Below are 16,285 nucleotides of genomic sequence, written 5' to 3' on the forward strand. Positions count from 1 at the left end.
TCCCCACTGAGCAGAGCTCAACACAGGGCTTGATCCCAGGACTGGGATCATGAGCTAAGTTGAAATCAAGAATCAGACACTTAATCAACTGAGCCACCCAGGCACGCTGGATTTTAAAAATCTTTTAAAAATAATTTACTGTTTTCTCTGCATCTAATGAATCTGCTAAAGATGATAAACACAATTCTAACTAATAAATATTGTATCTTTAACATATGCCAGACTCAGTTCTACCTGGCTCAGTTCTACAAATCATTTAACTTGGTCACACTACTGATTCCCACTTTGCCAATGAAGAAGGAGAATTTTGGCAAGGTTAAGTTTCTTGTCTAAGGTCATGCAACTTGTAACTATGGATTTTGCATAATAACTATACAGAGGACGTTGTTTGCTTGTTAGGCATATACCAAAAAGAAAATCAGAAAACTACCAAATAAAATGATGTGGGATTAGGAGATCTCTTTGCTTTTATTGATCATTGCAGTCACCTATAAAGTCCTCAGTTTAGAAATACAGTTTTTTTTAAGCCTCTCATAATATGACATTTCCACTTTTCTCCCATCTATCCTTTTTTCTTTTAGGTTTATTTTCATTAATTTATTCCATAAACGTATATTGAGTGTCCACTCTACTGCAAATCACATAGGACTGAGATAAATAAAAGATACTTATTCTCTATAGAAAAGTAGGTTCCTTTAACTTTATGGATGGTCACCTTTGGGAATTATAAGTTGTTCTTTATTAAATAAATGTATATAAATACATATTAATATATATTAAATAAATATTATTTATTTTTGTTATTCATATATCAAATATATATACATATATATATATAGAGAGAGACAGACAGACAGAGAGAAAGAGAACTCATGTGCATGTGTGCTTGCATGCTGGTGGGATGAGGGGCAGAGGGAGAGAGAGAATTTTAAGCAGGCTCCAGATCCAGCACAGAGACTGACACAGGGCTTGATCTCACAACCTGAGATCATGACCTGAGTCAAAATCAAGAGTCGGTCACTTAACAGACTGAGCCACCCAGGTGCCCCTCATTAAATATATTTTTAAAAAGTTTTTTGGATGATATCAACAGGGAAGGAAAGGAATAAAAGCAGGCAAAATTTCAACCAGCATTTCACTGGCAAAGTGTTCTGGGGATAGGAATATGTCTTTGGGGGGAGCTTTTTCTTCATCTGCCTTGTACTTTGTTCACTTTGCAGATACTCATAATTTGCTGTCAAAGAAACCTGCTAATGCACTAATAAAGAAAAAGCTGAGGCTGTTATCCAACCATTTCAGAATTATAAAACATTTTTTTCTTAGTGGTATTGCCTTAAAGCTTAAGCTGACTCTCAAAGAGATATTAAGGTGGCCTCTAAAATTTCCAATGCTATCATATACCCTTAGCAAAAATAATTTAGATGAATGTCTTTATTGTTGTTCACTTACCTGTTTTCAAATTTTCCTCTGTTAAAATAATGCCATAGAGAAATTATTCACTATAATAGATGCTGGCCAATACTTACTTCTTGGGATTGCGTACAACAGTATTCAGAAAGACAAAAATGCTCAAAAGTAGATCTAGTTGATAATATAAACTATCTTATTTCTATTACTACTGTGCATTCTTGTTTTTGACTGTTTACACCTCACTTCTGATGGAATTCCTAGTAAAACGAAACAAAATAAAACAAAACATCCCATATCCTTAATAAGATAGTAGAGGAAGCATTTCTCAATTCTTTATGAAGGCACATGGACCTGAAGGCATAAGATGCTTTCTAAGCAGGAAGCTGAGATATTTGGTCCAGGATGTGGTGAACTACAGTTTTTTTTTTTTTAAGATTTTATTTATTTATTCATGAGAGACACAGAGAAAGAGAGGCAGAGACACAGGCAGAGGGAGAAGCAGGGTCCCTGAAGGGAGCCCGACGTGGGACTCGATCCTGAGACCTCAGGGTCATGACCAGAGCTGAAGGCAGACTCTCAACCATTGAGCCACTCGGGTACCCCAGGGTTTGAGTTCTAAGGTGAAAAATGTGAGCCCTGGAAAACGAAGAATCCAATTCTCATGAGAGGATATTATAGTTTAAACTACTACAAGACAAAAGTTTGCTGGTTGTCAATTTCTCTTTTTTTTTTTTTTTTAAGTTATGGTTGTCAATTTCATTTATTACTAGTTTGGGGAAGCTATGTTAAATTTATCCATGTTTTGAAATTTGGAAAGAATAGTCAAACTAAACTACAAGATTGAGAAATCCCCTCTCCTCAAGATAACCCTTAAAATTATATAGTTGACTTTCTTTTTTTTTCCTGTGGGTAGAACATCAAAACCCAACACAGAGTAAACCCAGAATACATTCAATTTAGATTTCATGCTGCTATCTTCATCTTTGACTAGTGGTTAATGATTCTGAACATATTTTTTGGTTATTTAATAAGACTCATGAACTCGGGTATAGTTGTATGATCCCAACTTGAAATATGCAGTTTGGTGTAAACTGCTTGATTGCACTGACAGAGTTGGAATACGTTCCCCTGGCCAAGTTATTAAGAAGGAAACAAGGCATTGCTCCATATAATGTGTGAATATGCTACTTCTCAGGTTTAAGAAGAATGCTTATTGATTAAAAACTGAGGCCGTGTGGGATATGAACAATCAGCTTGTTCACATAAAGGTGCCAGAACTAGCGTGATTTTTGTTTTTTTTTTTTTCTTCTCCCACTATGCCTTCATAGAGTCAGTTCTGGTCAGTAATTTGGGCATCTTCATAATTCAGATTTAGAAATTTCCATTGAGGATCTAGCAGAGAAAACTTTTTTTTTAATCTAGATGTCATCAGATTTTAGCCCAACATATTTGTGCCTCAAATGAGCAGAGGCATTTGAAAGATTTCTTCAAGGTTTTGAGGACAAGAAGACAGAGTGCCTTTTAGCATTAAAGATATCTTTAAGTTTCTCATTTCCTGTCCCTGATGTGTTTACCTTCAATATTTCTTTCGTACCAACAGATTTCTGAACAGCTCTCCAATAGCATTCCATTTGAAATAGAATTGATTTTGTTTTGAGGCAGCTAACATTAGGAGCTAAGTGCATATTTCCTGTTTAATCATTTCAAGTTCATTTCCTAAAAAATGAACAACCTGAATATTTAACCTATTTGATAGTGGGGGAAAAAAGTATAGACCTTTGGCCCAAAGCCTAAAAAAAACCAATAAGAGCTCAAGAGGTAGCAGTCTGGGAAGCAGTTAAGTAAGTTATTAAAAAACAAATCTGGAATCTCCAGATTGCATTGGATGAACTCTCAGGGTTTCTGAAGGGTCAATGTCACAAGATACCTAATCCAATCACTTTGGGTTTGAATCTCATTATATCCATGCCAAGTGGTCACTCTGGTGTATAATGCCTTATCATGTGGGGACAGGTAACCCCAAAGCACATCTCCCTAACTCTGATCACAAGGAAGACTTTCATTACGTGGACTCAGAATCTGTGTCATGGTAATTTTTACTTATTGGTTCTGGAGAAATCAATGGGGGCCACACAGAACAAGTTCCAAATTCTATTCAGCAGATCATTAAACTTCTAAAGACACACTGACACCTCCAATTCTGTCAACAGTTCCTGCATTCCAGGTCTGCTGAACAGACTCCAATTTGTTTATGAGAGTTTGTGACCATGGCACTGAGTCTCAAATCCGTGTTCTAGTTGCAGCCTGAGCAGAACAGAGTCAGTCAGGACTTTCATCAGCCTCATTTCAGCAGAGGGATTCTAATTAAATAAAGCCCTAAATGACATGCACTCCTTTAGTAACTCTGTCCTACAACTGAACTCTATTGAAGTTATATCAACTACTAAACCTTTCTATTTATTAGGTAACGTTGCTACCAGTACGACCCCCCACCCAAGACACTCATAACAACTAATATTTTTTCTGGTACTCTGTGCCAGCAATATTCAGCTACTTTACATATATTAACCCACGTAAGCTACTACGAGTTAGCTGTTAATATTATTCCCTTTTACAGATGCAGGAAGTGAGGGAGTTAAGAAGAGTTGAAGTAGCTTGCTAAAGTTTATACCAGGTAATTGATGGCACAACTAGAGGATGAACTCATGTTCTTTAGTTACATATGTAAAACATTGCATAATTAGTTGGCTTTACTGGACCCAAGCTGGTCACGTATCTCCATTATATCAGTTTATATTGGTTTATCACTCTGATTGATCCAGATCTTTGTGGATCCTGAGCTGGCACCTGATGCATTCATTCTCACCTAGGTTTCAAGTCATCAGCATTAGCTTGTTTTCTAAATCTCATCCAAGACACTCATAAAAACGAATACTGGACAGGCCAAACTAAGACAGATCCCGGGTGCATCATGCAGAGCCACCTCTAGGTTGACATGTATCCATTAATCAACAACTTTGTATAGAAGTGCTCAATCAAAAAAAAAAAAAAAAAAAGTGCTCAATCACGTGTGTGGCTTTATAATTATACTATTTTTCTAGCTGAAGATTTCTCAACTCTAATGTCACAATATACTGGTGTGTTGTACTCAACTGTGAGGTGTTTCATAACTAATTTGTTTATTAAAAATATCAAGTAGATTAAATATTGCCACCAAGTTAAAGCCACTCTCATTCACTGCCATTTTGTCAAACTTTCTTGAGATGATAAATAAGGTAGGGGGTTATAGCTGGCATGAGAATAAGAGTGGATATGTCCTTGGGAGAGTGACAAATAGAAAACTCAACTCTCAAATGTGTAGTGGTGGAAAAAAAAAAGATGATAAATGTTGCTCTGGTCCACATTTTTCCATCTTGGTTACAAGGATTTAATAAGAAACTTTGTCAAATTCATTTTGAGTATTTCCTCTCTCCATTCCCAGGGCCGTGACCTTGTATTGGGTTCTTATCCCCTCTTCCATAGGGTATTAGAATGGATTTTCACCCTTTTATTCTGAAAAATTTCAAACACATAGAAAAATGGAAAGAATAGTTATAATGAACATCCATGTACCAACCCAGATTCAACACTTCATCTTATTAGCTTCATCTGTATTTATATGCATATACTTTGTTCTTTGAACTACTTACAAATAAGCTGCAAGCATCATGACAATTCCCTCCTGGGACCAGTCATTTGTCTGCTTTATCCATTCTTTGCTCTTCCTCTGAATTTTTCAGTATCTCAGAGAACCAGTGCCAGCACACTAGGTTTCCCATACTCTCTGGTGACTGGGTTCTGTTTAGGTTTTGGCCAATGGGAAGCACTGGCTGGAGATAAGATGGTAAGAAGAGAAGAGAAGACAGGATATTTCCACTGTCTTTGCTGTGTTTTGGAAAGTGTCTTTGGCAGTGTCTTTGTCTGTTTCTGTCAAACAGCCCTTCTCTCCATGAATCTAAGCCTCCACTGAGGAGCCCCTGTCAATACCCACTGGACAGCCCTGGCTCCTGGGCTCTGAGGACACCACTTCCTCCCATTGTTCCTCCAACTCAGGAGGTAGCAGTGGCTTTCTGCTTTTGTTAATACCTGGATTGCCCCCCCCCCCTTTTTTTTTTTTTAACTTTGGCCTTTCAACTCTTCCAACACTTTTTTTAGCCAGTCCCCTGTTATTGAATCCCCTCTTGTGAACTCTCTTGGGAATTCTGTTTTCTTCCTTTCTCCTTTTTTCTCTTTCTTTCTTTTCCTTTAAAAAAAAATTATTTATTTATTTATTTATTTATTTATTTATTTATTCATTCATTCATTCACGAGAGAGACACAGAGAGAGAGAGGAGGCAGAGACACAGGCAGAGGGAGAAGCAAGCTCCTCACAAGGAGCCCAATATGGGACTTGAACACCAGACTCTGGGATCACGCCTTGAGGTGAAGGCAGACGTTCAACTGCTGAGCCACTCGGGCATCCCTTTTTCTTTTTCTTTAAAGTGTGCACTTCATTGTACTGGATTCAAGTCAGTGTACAGGTAAGCCCTGGCTGCCTCCATGCCTCAACCCCACTGGTAGGTAGCCCAACATATCAAGTTGGGGGAACAAAACGAAGGCCATGATGGCAGACCATTCAAAATAAGAACAAATATTCAGGCGATGATTTAAAAATTTTTGGATTACATAATTTACAATGCCATCACTCTTTCCTGGGTGGACTTTGGGCAGGACTGGCCCTTTTCTTCAGGGAGAAATGGAGTTGATTTGGGGAAGGCAAGGGACTTCCCATAATAATGCATCTCATGATATTTGGGATGACTTTTTTTTTCTTTTGAAAAGCAATGTACAAAGTCCTCTGCCACATTGTAGAACTTTGGGGACACTTGCTCCAACCAACTGCTGTCACCTTCACCATTCCAATGTTTAAATCCTGAGTCAAGTGCCAAAAAATAAGACAAATAAACAAAACTGCCCCAAATCCAAAAACAAACAACAAATTAAAATAAACAAATAAAGCCACGCCAGTCTCATCTCATTTTCTGTGCAAGTCAGCTTTTGTCAAGAAAGGGTACAAGGCAACTAAGGTAACAGTCCACCTAGAAGCATTTGTGGTGGACGATGGAGGGGGCAGGACTCATACTCCTGCTTGCTTACTGATGCACCTCTGCTGGAAGCTGGAGGGCAAGGCTGGTTGGAGCCCCCCATCCACACAGAGGACTTGTGCTCAGGCAGTGTGGTGATCTTGATATTCATCGTGTTGGGCACCAGGGCAGTGATCTGGTGCATCGTGTCAGCAATGCCAGGGACACAGGATAGTGCCACCAGATGGCCCCGTGTTAAGCCGTGGTCCTCGGCTTGTCGACGTCACACTTCATGATGGAGGTGAAGGTAGTTTCGAGGATGCCACAGGGTTCCAGGTGAGGAAGGAAAGCTGGAAGAGTGCCTCCGGGTAGCAGAACCCCTCGCTGCAGGTGGTGATGGCCTGCCCATCTGCAGCTCACAGCTCTTCACTGGGGAGGAGCTGGAGGCTGCGTGGCCAGCTCCTGCTCCAAGTCCAGGTGATGGAGCGCAGCTTCTCCTCGATGTCACACACAATTTCCTGCTCAGCAGTGGTGGTGAAGCTGTGGCCATTCAGCAGCATGTGGTGCTCCTGGAGGCCACACACAGTTCGGCCTAGAAGGTGTGGTGCCAGTTGGTGACCACACTGTGCTCTATGGGGTCCTTCAGGGTCAGGATGCGCCTGCTGCTCCTGGCCTCACAGTCCATGTAGGAGTCTTTCTGGCTCATGCCCACCATGATGCTCTGGTGCCAGGGCCGCTGCCCCATGGTAGAGGGGAAGACAGCCTGGGCGCGGGTGGGGGGGGGCACATTGTGGCCTGTGAGGTCGGCCTTGCACTTGCCTGAGCTGTGGTCAACTGGGAGCGCAGTGATATCATCATCCACCATAGCCGGGCAGTGGTGTAGACCCGCCAAGCTGTGAGGGCTAAAAGCCTATGCTTACCAGGTGGATGGGGTCTCAGGGGTGCTGAGTTCCATTTTCTTGATTCTAAATAACATAGCCTTTAAATTCGTTGACATTCTTCTAAAAATAAGTATTCTATCAACATCAACTTATCACTTAGAAAAATCAATAACTCCCTAATATCTTATACTCCAGTTCATATTAATATTTCCTCACTTGTCCCCAGAATTCTTTTCATAGTGATTTCTTCAAAGTAATGCAATCAATGTTAAATCATTGCATTTGATTACTTTTTTTTTTTTTTTTCTTTTTTTAGCTTCTCTTAATCTGGAGCAATTTCAGGATTTTTCTTTCCTCTATGACACTGACTTTTTGAGGGTCAAAAGTTGGCTTCTAGATTTTTCCACATTCTAGATTTTTTTTTCTGATTTTTTTCCCTCTTGATGTTGCTGGACAGAAGTCCTAAACTTTATACATTATTTTATAATCTGGAAGTTAAGTATAAAGGCTTGATTAAGTTCAAGTTAAAATTTTTTGGCAAGAATGTGATGAAATATTTAATCACTTAGGTAACGTTATGACTACTAGATCTTATAAGCAGTTGATTATAAGGGTATTTGCCACTTTTGCATTTGTTTTTTGGCATTTTTGTAGCCCTGTCTGAAAATTAACTGAATATTAGTATATTTCTATCACATGTAAGCTTATGTTTTACATGTATAGGTTAGTGACCTATGTACTTTCTATAGAATGCTACCTTGCAGGTTCTACATGTTCTGTGAAATGAATGGCCAGCCATGAGTTTTATAGCAGTGTGAATGCTTGCTCTTACATCCTAGTTCCTCTTTTACTAATCTCTTTCTGTTTTGCTAATCCCCTCTACACTTAGCCTTTATATCCAGTAAAAAAAAAAAAAAAAAAAAAAAAAAAAAAAAAAAAAAAACTAACAAATAACCAATGAAATAGAAATGGGTTAAAACTAAAGTCAACTAGTGTTCGGCCCATTCACATTAGTTGACTCAACATGTCTGAAAATGAGCTCATCATCTTTCCTACCAAACTTGCTCTTCTCCCTTTGTTGCTTAACATGGTGATTAGCATCATTCAATGGCACCAACTGCCAACTGAGGATGCATCTTTGACCCCTGTCACTCACACCCCTTACCCAATTAGTCCCCATGGCATGTCCATTCTGCCTTCCTGGCTGTGTCTTTTTCAATGACTTGAATCTTACCACCATTATTCAAGTTCAATTTTTCACCAGCCCTTATATAGACTATTTCAAAACTGCCCTCCTTGGGGCACCCGGGTGGCTCAGTTGGTTGAGCGTCTGCATTTGGTTCAGGTCGTGATCCCGGGGTCCTGGGATCAAGTTCTGCATCAGGCTCCCCGTGGGGAGCCTGCTTCTCCCTCTGCCTGTGTCTCTGCCTCTCTCTGTGTGTCTCTCAAGAATAAATCAATAATATCTTAAACAAAACAAAACTGCCTTCCTTGCTTCCAGGCTCATACCCTCAAATCTTTCTTCCACCTTACTTTCAGGAAGTTCATTCTGATATACAGATTTCCTTATTTCATTTTCCTGCTTACAATGTTTATTTGTTTATTTTGCTTAAAATGTTTTATTTTTTATTTTTTTGCTTAAAATGTTTTAATTGCCCTCCAGCACCTACAGGACTCAAGGCCCTTCACATCAAGGTGCTGTCCAGCTGCTCTCCAGTCTCTCATCTTGATGCTCTGCTTCTTGTACTTTCATTCTCTACACTAGCCCTGACATGTTACAGTTCTACAACAGGCTATGCTTTCTTATCTACACACTTGTATGCAGGTTGCTCCTCCTCCCTGAGATCTGTCTCCACATTGCACTCATCTGGTCACCTTTGCTGATGCTTCAGTCTCAGCTAAAGAGCTGAAGAGCCGTCTTTACGTGAATCCTTCCCTGATACTCTCAGATGAAGTATGCTGGCACAGTGCTGGTCTAAGGAAGTGAGCAGTACTTTCCTCCAGCCCACTGAAGGGGTTACTCAGCCACACTTCTCCCTACAATCCTCAAAAGGCTTTCCTTGACCCCTCCTTCTAGCTAAATTAGCTTCCGTCCCCACTAATAACTCCCTCAGCAAAATTTTCCTTATTTGCCTAGACCCATGATGGCTAGATGTAAATATAAAGCTATTAAAAATATAAAAACCTATCCCCAAAATAGAGACTCAAGGCTTGAAGCAGAGATCCTCAGGCCAGCATCAAGTTTCTGGCCTAGGCTTATAGAGAAAGGCTGGGGAGGAAGTCTAATGAGGTCACAGAAAGCATCAAGCCAGGGTATGTCATCATCAGGAGTCAAGGGCTAAGATCCAAGTCAGAACATGGGAACCACTGCAGAGCTAAAGCCTGGGAGAAGTAGCCATAAGAATCCCACTGTGTCCTTTTCATCTCATCTTTGGGACTGTGAAGCCAATGATGAATCTAGAAGTTTGTAGCTTGTGAAATAACAAAATAAGGCTGATAATAGTTGTATAAGAAGGAAGACTGGGCATCGGTCTTAAATTGTGGTACATTAAAGAACCATTTCTTTTTCTTGAATGAATCACTCTGTTTTTCTGTATCATTTTCTGCATCATAGGCAAATGAAAAACAGTGACCTAACAAAGAATAAAAATAAGCCAATGATGAATTTTAACAAGGCCAATTCAGAAGAATGCAAATACTACTGCATGAATCTGGATAGGAGAAGAAAAAATGTCTTCAAAAGTGATTATACAAAGAATGATAAAAATAGCAGTATAATATATGGGAAAATGTTACACATGAAAAATAAAAAAACACTATCTCCTAACTTCCTTACTTGCTTAGTATCTGATAATCATGTCACTCTTCTTCCTAAAATCTTCCAACACCTTCCTAATGCATTTGGAACAGAATCCTTAGTATGACCTGCAAAGTCCTGGGGTCGGTCTCCTGGCTGCATCTAACACCTCTTTCGTCTGTCACTGGGTTCTAAGCACACGGGCCTTCTTTCTGGTTTTCAAAGACACAAGTTCCCTTACTTCTTTAGGGCCTTTTGCAGAATTTTCCCCTTTTTCCTGGCATGGTCCTTAATGCCCTGCCTCCTGATTCTCCTGGCTATACTTATCCATAGTCCTCAAAAGCCTTCCCCTGATCCCTCTTTCCATCTAAATTAGCCTCTATCCCCATTAATCTCTCTCAGCAAAATTTTCCTTTATTGCACTAATCAAAATTTGTAATCATAGGTTGATCTGGGTGGCTATTTGTTTGATATTTGAAAGCTTCAGAAGTGTGGAAACCATGCCCATTTTGCTTACTGCTATACAGTAGGAACTCAATAGTTAAGTATTTATTGAATGAAGACAGAAATGAAGAATGAAAAAATGGACTGGGGTGATCATCTTTGAGGTACAGGCTCCCATTTATCCCTCAATCTCTCTCAGTATCATCTTTTCTTCCCTAGTAATAGAACCTCAGTTTTGACTCAAACACATGCGTGACCAGAAAAAGTCTACATTTTTCCATACTCCCTTGCAGCATGGTATAGCTCTGTGACTAAGTTCTGGTTAACGGGATATAAGTGGAAGTAGCATCTTGCAACTAATGAGAAAGATTTGGAAGGGGGTTGTGTGCCTCATTCTTTGACCTCCCATCCTTTCTATTGGCTGGAGTAAAGACATGATAATTGGAATTCAAGCAGCCAAACTGACATAGGTGGCATGCAAAGAGTGACATAGTGCAAAGTAGAAGGACCCTGGATCCCCAAGGATTTTGTGGAACAGAGATTATCAGGTTGGGACTATGGAACTGTTATAGCTGTACCTAATCCTAATAGGTAAGTATATGTAAGGTGCTATGGCATAGGGAATGGAGCTTCAGGAAATCTAAGTGGAATTTTGAGAACACTGGGGTTAAAAAATGAAGGACATTCCATGGCAAATAGCCTCCATTTATATACACACTAAGTAATGAAGTAGCATAGCATATTTAGGTAATGATAATTAAAACTCTAGAATCATCAATATACAAGAGAAAAAGTAAAATTAGGTTACAAATAAAAGGCTTACAAAAACAGATTATAAACACATACAAGATTGAAATTGTGGCAGATACTATGTCTTCTCCCAACATCTATGCTCCCCTTCCTCCTTAAGTGTGGTGTTATTATTCATAATTATAAAACATTTCCATTTCTCCTCCTTTTGTTTTTGTTGTAGTGGTGGCTTTTTAAGAGGGGGGGTTGGGAAGGAGCAAAGGACAGGGAGAGAGAGAATCTTAAGCAGGCTCCATGCCTATTCCAGTGCAGAGCCGGACTCGGGGCTCGATTTTACAATCCTGAGGTCATGACCTGAGTTGAAATCAAGAGTTGGACGCTTAATCCACTGAGCCACCCAGGCGTCCCTCTCCTTTTGATAAATGGTAAAACTACACTTTTCTGTCTCTCTGTAGGTAGATTCACTATGTGATTTGCTTTGGCCAATAAAATGTAAACTTTAAGAACCAGAGTGAGATTCATTCTCTCTCTCTTTCTCCTGTGATCACTGACAATATTTCTTTTTTTTTTTTTATTTTTATTTATTTATTTTTTTTTACTGACAATATTTCTGATAGTGGTTTTGGGTTTCAGAGTGAAGACACCATGGATCAGAGCCCTAACAATCCAGGATGATTATGTAATGTAAGAGGAAAATAAGCCTTTGTTATTTTAAGGCTTTAAGATTTTGATTGTTTGTTACTGCAGTTTTATTTAGAGTGGCAACACACTCAGATGAGATAACTTTTCCCAGACTCTTTTTCAGCTAAGTATTGTCAGATAACTGTTTGCTGTAAGACACAGTACAAGCATTGTGCATGACTTCTGGGAAGTTCCATAACTGGCGAAGACCCATCCTCCTTTCTGTCATCTGGAATTCAGGCAATAATCTCTGACAAAGAACTATCTTGGACCATGAAGCAATGAAATTCTTATAGAACTAAACATTCAACTCCTGTACAACCTACTAATTGTACTCTTGGGCATTTATCCTAAAGAAATGAAAACTTATGTTCATGCAATCACCTGTCCATGAATGCTCATAGTTATTTTATTCATAATAGTAGAAAACTACAAATAACCTAGAATTTCAACTGAAATTGAAATTTGACTGGTGACTGGTTAAACAAATGGTACACACAGGTATGTACCATGGGATACTACTTAGCAATAGAAAGGAAGCAAGCTCTTGATACTGAGACATGCAACAACCTGGGTGAATCTCCAGAAAATTCTTGCGAGTAATTAACCCCAAATGTAATATACTGTATGATTCTGTTTATACAACATTCTCAAAGTGACAAAATTACATACACAGAGAACAGATTAGTGGTTGCAACTTGTGCTGATGAAAATGTTCTGTGTCTCGACTATTATCACTGTCAAAATCCTAGTGTGACATTGTTCTATAGATTTGCAAGATGTCACCGTTGGTGAGAACTAGGAAAAGAGCACATAAGATCTGTCTGTATTAGTTTTTACAATGGTGTGTGTCTCTAAAATAATTTCAAAACATTTCTAATAAAAAAGACCAAAAAGTTAAGAAAGAAAAAAAAACCCCACAGAAGTCAGATTTCTCCCATACCAATTGGAAAAAAAAAAAAAAAAAAAAAAAAGGCCCCTAGGGCTCGGACTTAGGACATAGATATTTTGTTCAAAGTGCCCCAAATGACTGTAATGTTCAGCTACACTTGAACTCTAAAGAGAGCTGGTAAAAAATGGTACCATATTCTGTCCCAGGGTTTCTTCTAAAGCCATGGGAACAGTCTTATCCTCAACCCCAAATCAGATACATATACAGAATACTGTGGGGGAGAGAGGAGAATGGGAACAGAAGTTATCAGGGTCTCAGTGTTCATCACCTGAGGTTATTTGCCGCCACCACCCAAAGAGAGCTATTTGTGCTTCCTACCCGACCCCTGCCCAGCCCAGAGCGGAAGTGGGCCTCTAATTCTGTGTAGTTCCACAATCTTGTTGGAAGAACCCAGTTGGATGTCCGCTTAGGCGGAGGACCTGTTGATTTACCTGCTGTCTGCCCACGCAGAGAAAAGGGGAGGGACAAGGGTGGCAGGGCGAAGGTAGAGGATGCAGGGAAGGAGCCCGAGCTGCCACATTTTGGCCTGAGTTCCCCACGCACCTGGACTATCACACAAGTATCGTTAGGCTGGAGTCATCGGGCTACTGCTCCATGCAAGAGAGGAAGGTCGGTTGAGGGAATTTTAACAGGAAGGGGGGTGAAATGTTGGTGATGAGAGCTGAGGAGGGGTGAGGAGGGTCAGCAGGAGTGGGTCCTCAGAGCAAGGCAGTGAGGAAGCATTTACAGTCTTTTGAGGAACTCCCAAGGATGCTCTAAAAGAAAGCCAGAGGATGTTGAGGTTAGTTCAACTAGAAAAGAGGTAAACAGCAGACAGAGGACCTCAAGAGCAACTAGTTGTGGGAGGTCCTCATCCCTTGTCGCTTCCCTCTGGGCTCCAGCACCACAGAAGAGCTGGTGTAAGGTTCTCACCTGGCTGCTCATTAGCATCACCTGCAAACTCTTAAATTCATTGCTACCCAGACCTCACCCTCAGACACCTCACCTTGAGTCTGACTGAATCTAAAATCTGTGCTACATTAGCGCCCAAAGACATGGCACAGGGCATCTCCCTTAGAGAGCCCCTCTCCCATTTGAGGTACCAGTCACCCATCAAAGGTGAGTTAGAACCCAAGGCCTGCCTTCCAGACCAAGCCACCATCCATGGGGTCCTGTGGCTTCTCCGTGCTGAGTGGAAACATATGACAGCACAGACAGAGGCAAGCAGGAGGGATTACAAAGTAAATTTAAGAGAGTGCAAGAAAAACATGACAAATGAAAGTTATACAGTGGGAGAATGGGAGCATCGCCTGGAGGCTTGTAGGGCTTATTTTGCATGTGCACAAGGAATGAGTTATCAGAGATAGCGACAATAGGGCTTTCTCAGAAATGGAAGATGCTTTTTACTAAAAGAGAAAGTAAACATTACTTAGAACAAATCTCATATCATACCTTAATGTTTACAAAGGAGACAGAGGGAGAGAGGGCAGGAAAGAACAGATTTCCCAGGGGAGGAAATTGCAATGAGAACAAGTAATCTGGATCAAGCCAGAGCATGTTTGAACAGAAAGAATACCCGAGGACAGAGGAAACTCTAAGGATAAGATAGGATTTTACATAGCAGGAACCCCTACTAGATTGATTTTAGACTGTTTTAAAGTGGCGACTATCGTCAAATGCCAGAGCAAGAAGTTCTATAAATGAACACTATTTCCTACAGATTTTGATGCTTGAAAGCTTTTCCCAAGTTCGGAATAAGTATCTTTAAAATTAAAGACAGGTTGAACTTCCAACAATAGAGGAGTGATTAAATAAATCACAGTGCACAGCATGAGATGGAATAGTATGCTATCTTTAAAAATGATGCAGAGGACACGAACTCAGCATAACCCAGACAGATAAGGTTAAAGAAAGCAAGACACTAACTGTGGTGCTTACAGCTATGTGAAAAACGTGTATTTTCTTTTATACGTCTTTGCTGTACATTTCTAAATTTCCATCGATGAGTATATATTATTTTAATAATCAGAATCAAAAGATAAATGTTATTTACAATCCTATAGTCCTCTTTAATGTTTTACCTTCTTTTTCCCCCCACCTATGTGCTCACAGAAGCTACTTTTGACACCACCACTGGGGTCCTAGCAATCGATGAGTCCCTTGGCTCCAGACACTGCTATATATTATTTAGGCTTCCTTCTCACAGTACTAACACTTGCCGAGCATTTTATTCCTCCAGTGGCTTTTTTTTTCTGAGGATACTATATCAACTTCAGGGAAGTCTCTTAGAATACCCCAACTGGTAGGCAGGCGTCCTCCAATATTTAGCACACACTCTTTTTCATACAGTTTGTATTGGTTTTCTATTGCTGAGTAACAAATTAGTGCCAACTTGGTGGTTGAGAACAATTCTTTTATCTCCTGGTTTCTGTGGTTCAGGAATCCAGGTGTGGATCAATTGAGTCTTGCTCATGGTTCTTTTCAAGATCAATTTTGTTGTTGTTTTCGTCATTTGTTTGCTTGATTGTTTTGCCGAAATTCAGTCTTTTTAGATTTCGGTACTTTTTTTTTTTTTTTTAAGATTGTATTTATTTATTCATGAGAGACACAGAGAGAGAGGGGCAGAGACATAGGCAGAGGAAGAAGCAGGCTCCATGCAGGGAGCCTGATGTGGGATTGATCCTGGGACTCCAGGATCACACCCTGGGCCGAAGGCAGGTGCTAAACCCTGAGCCACCCAGGCTTCCCTAGATTTTGGTACTGACCCACATTCTCCTGCTGTTTATTGGCTAGGGGTCACTCTTAGTTCCTAGAGGCCACCTCCATGTGGCCCTCTCACAGCTTACTTCTTCAAGGCCAATGGAGTGTAGTTCTCGCTACTGCTTTGTGTCTGTTTCAGGGGATCACATGATTAGGTAAGGCCCACCCAAGGTAACCATTAGATTAGCTCAAAGTTGACTGAATAAAGTCCTTGTTTACAGCTACAAAACCCCATCACTTTTGCCATATCATTTAACCTAATTATGAGAGTGCTGTTCTATCATAACTGCAGGTCCTTCCCACTCAAGGGGAGGAGGTTACATATAGTGGGCATACCAGAGGATGAAAGTCTTGGGGTCTTAGAATGTTAGAATTTTACCTGCCACAAGATTACAGAAGTAAATTAAGGGTACTGCAAACATTGGATTAAAATTATTTTAAAGTATCTTTTAGCTGAAATTCATAATAAAAATAACACCTTCATATACCGTTTTTGTGCGTATTTCAACACTGTCTTGAATTTGTGTTT

The 16,285-nt window shown here is 40.0% G+C and overlaps 1 pseudogene; it reads right to left on the reverse strand.

Moving 5' to 3' along the window:
* Positions 1-6,510: 6,510 nt before the first annotated feature.
* On the reverse strand, positions 6,511-7,377 carry LOC121471690 (annotated as a pseudogene).
* Between the last annotated feature and the right edge of the window lie 8,908 nt (positions 7,378-16,285).

This window comes from Vulpes lagopus, chromosome 11 (assembly GCF_018345385.1).
Source record: "Vulpes lagopus strain Blue_001 chromosome 11, ASM1834538v1, whole genome shotgun sequence".
In the NCBI taxonomy this organism is placed as follows: domain Eukaryota; kingdom Metazoa; phylum Chordata; class Mammalia; order Carnivora; family Canidae; genus Vulpes; species Vulpes lagopus.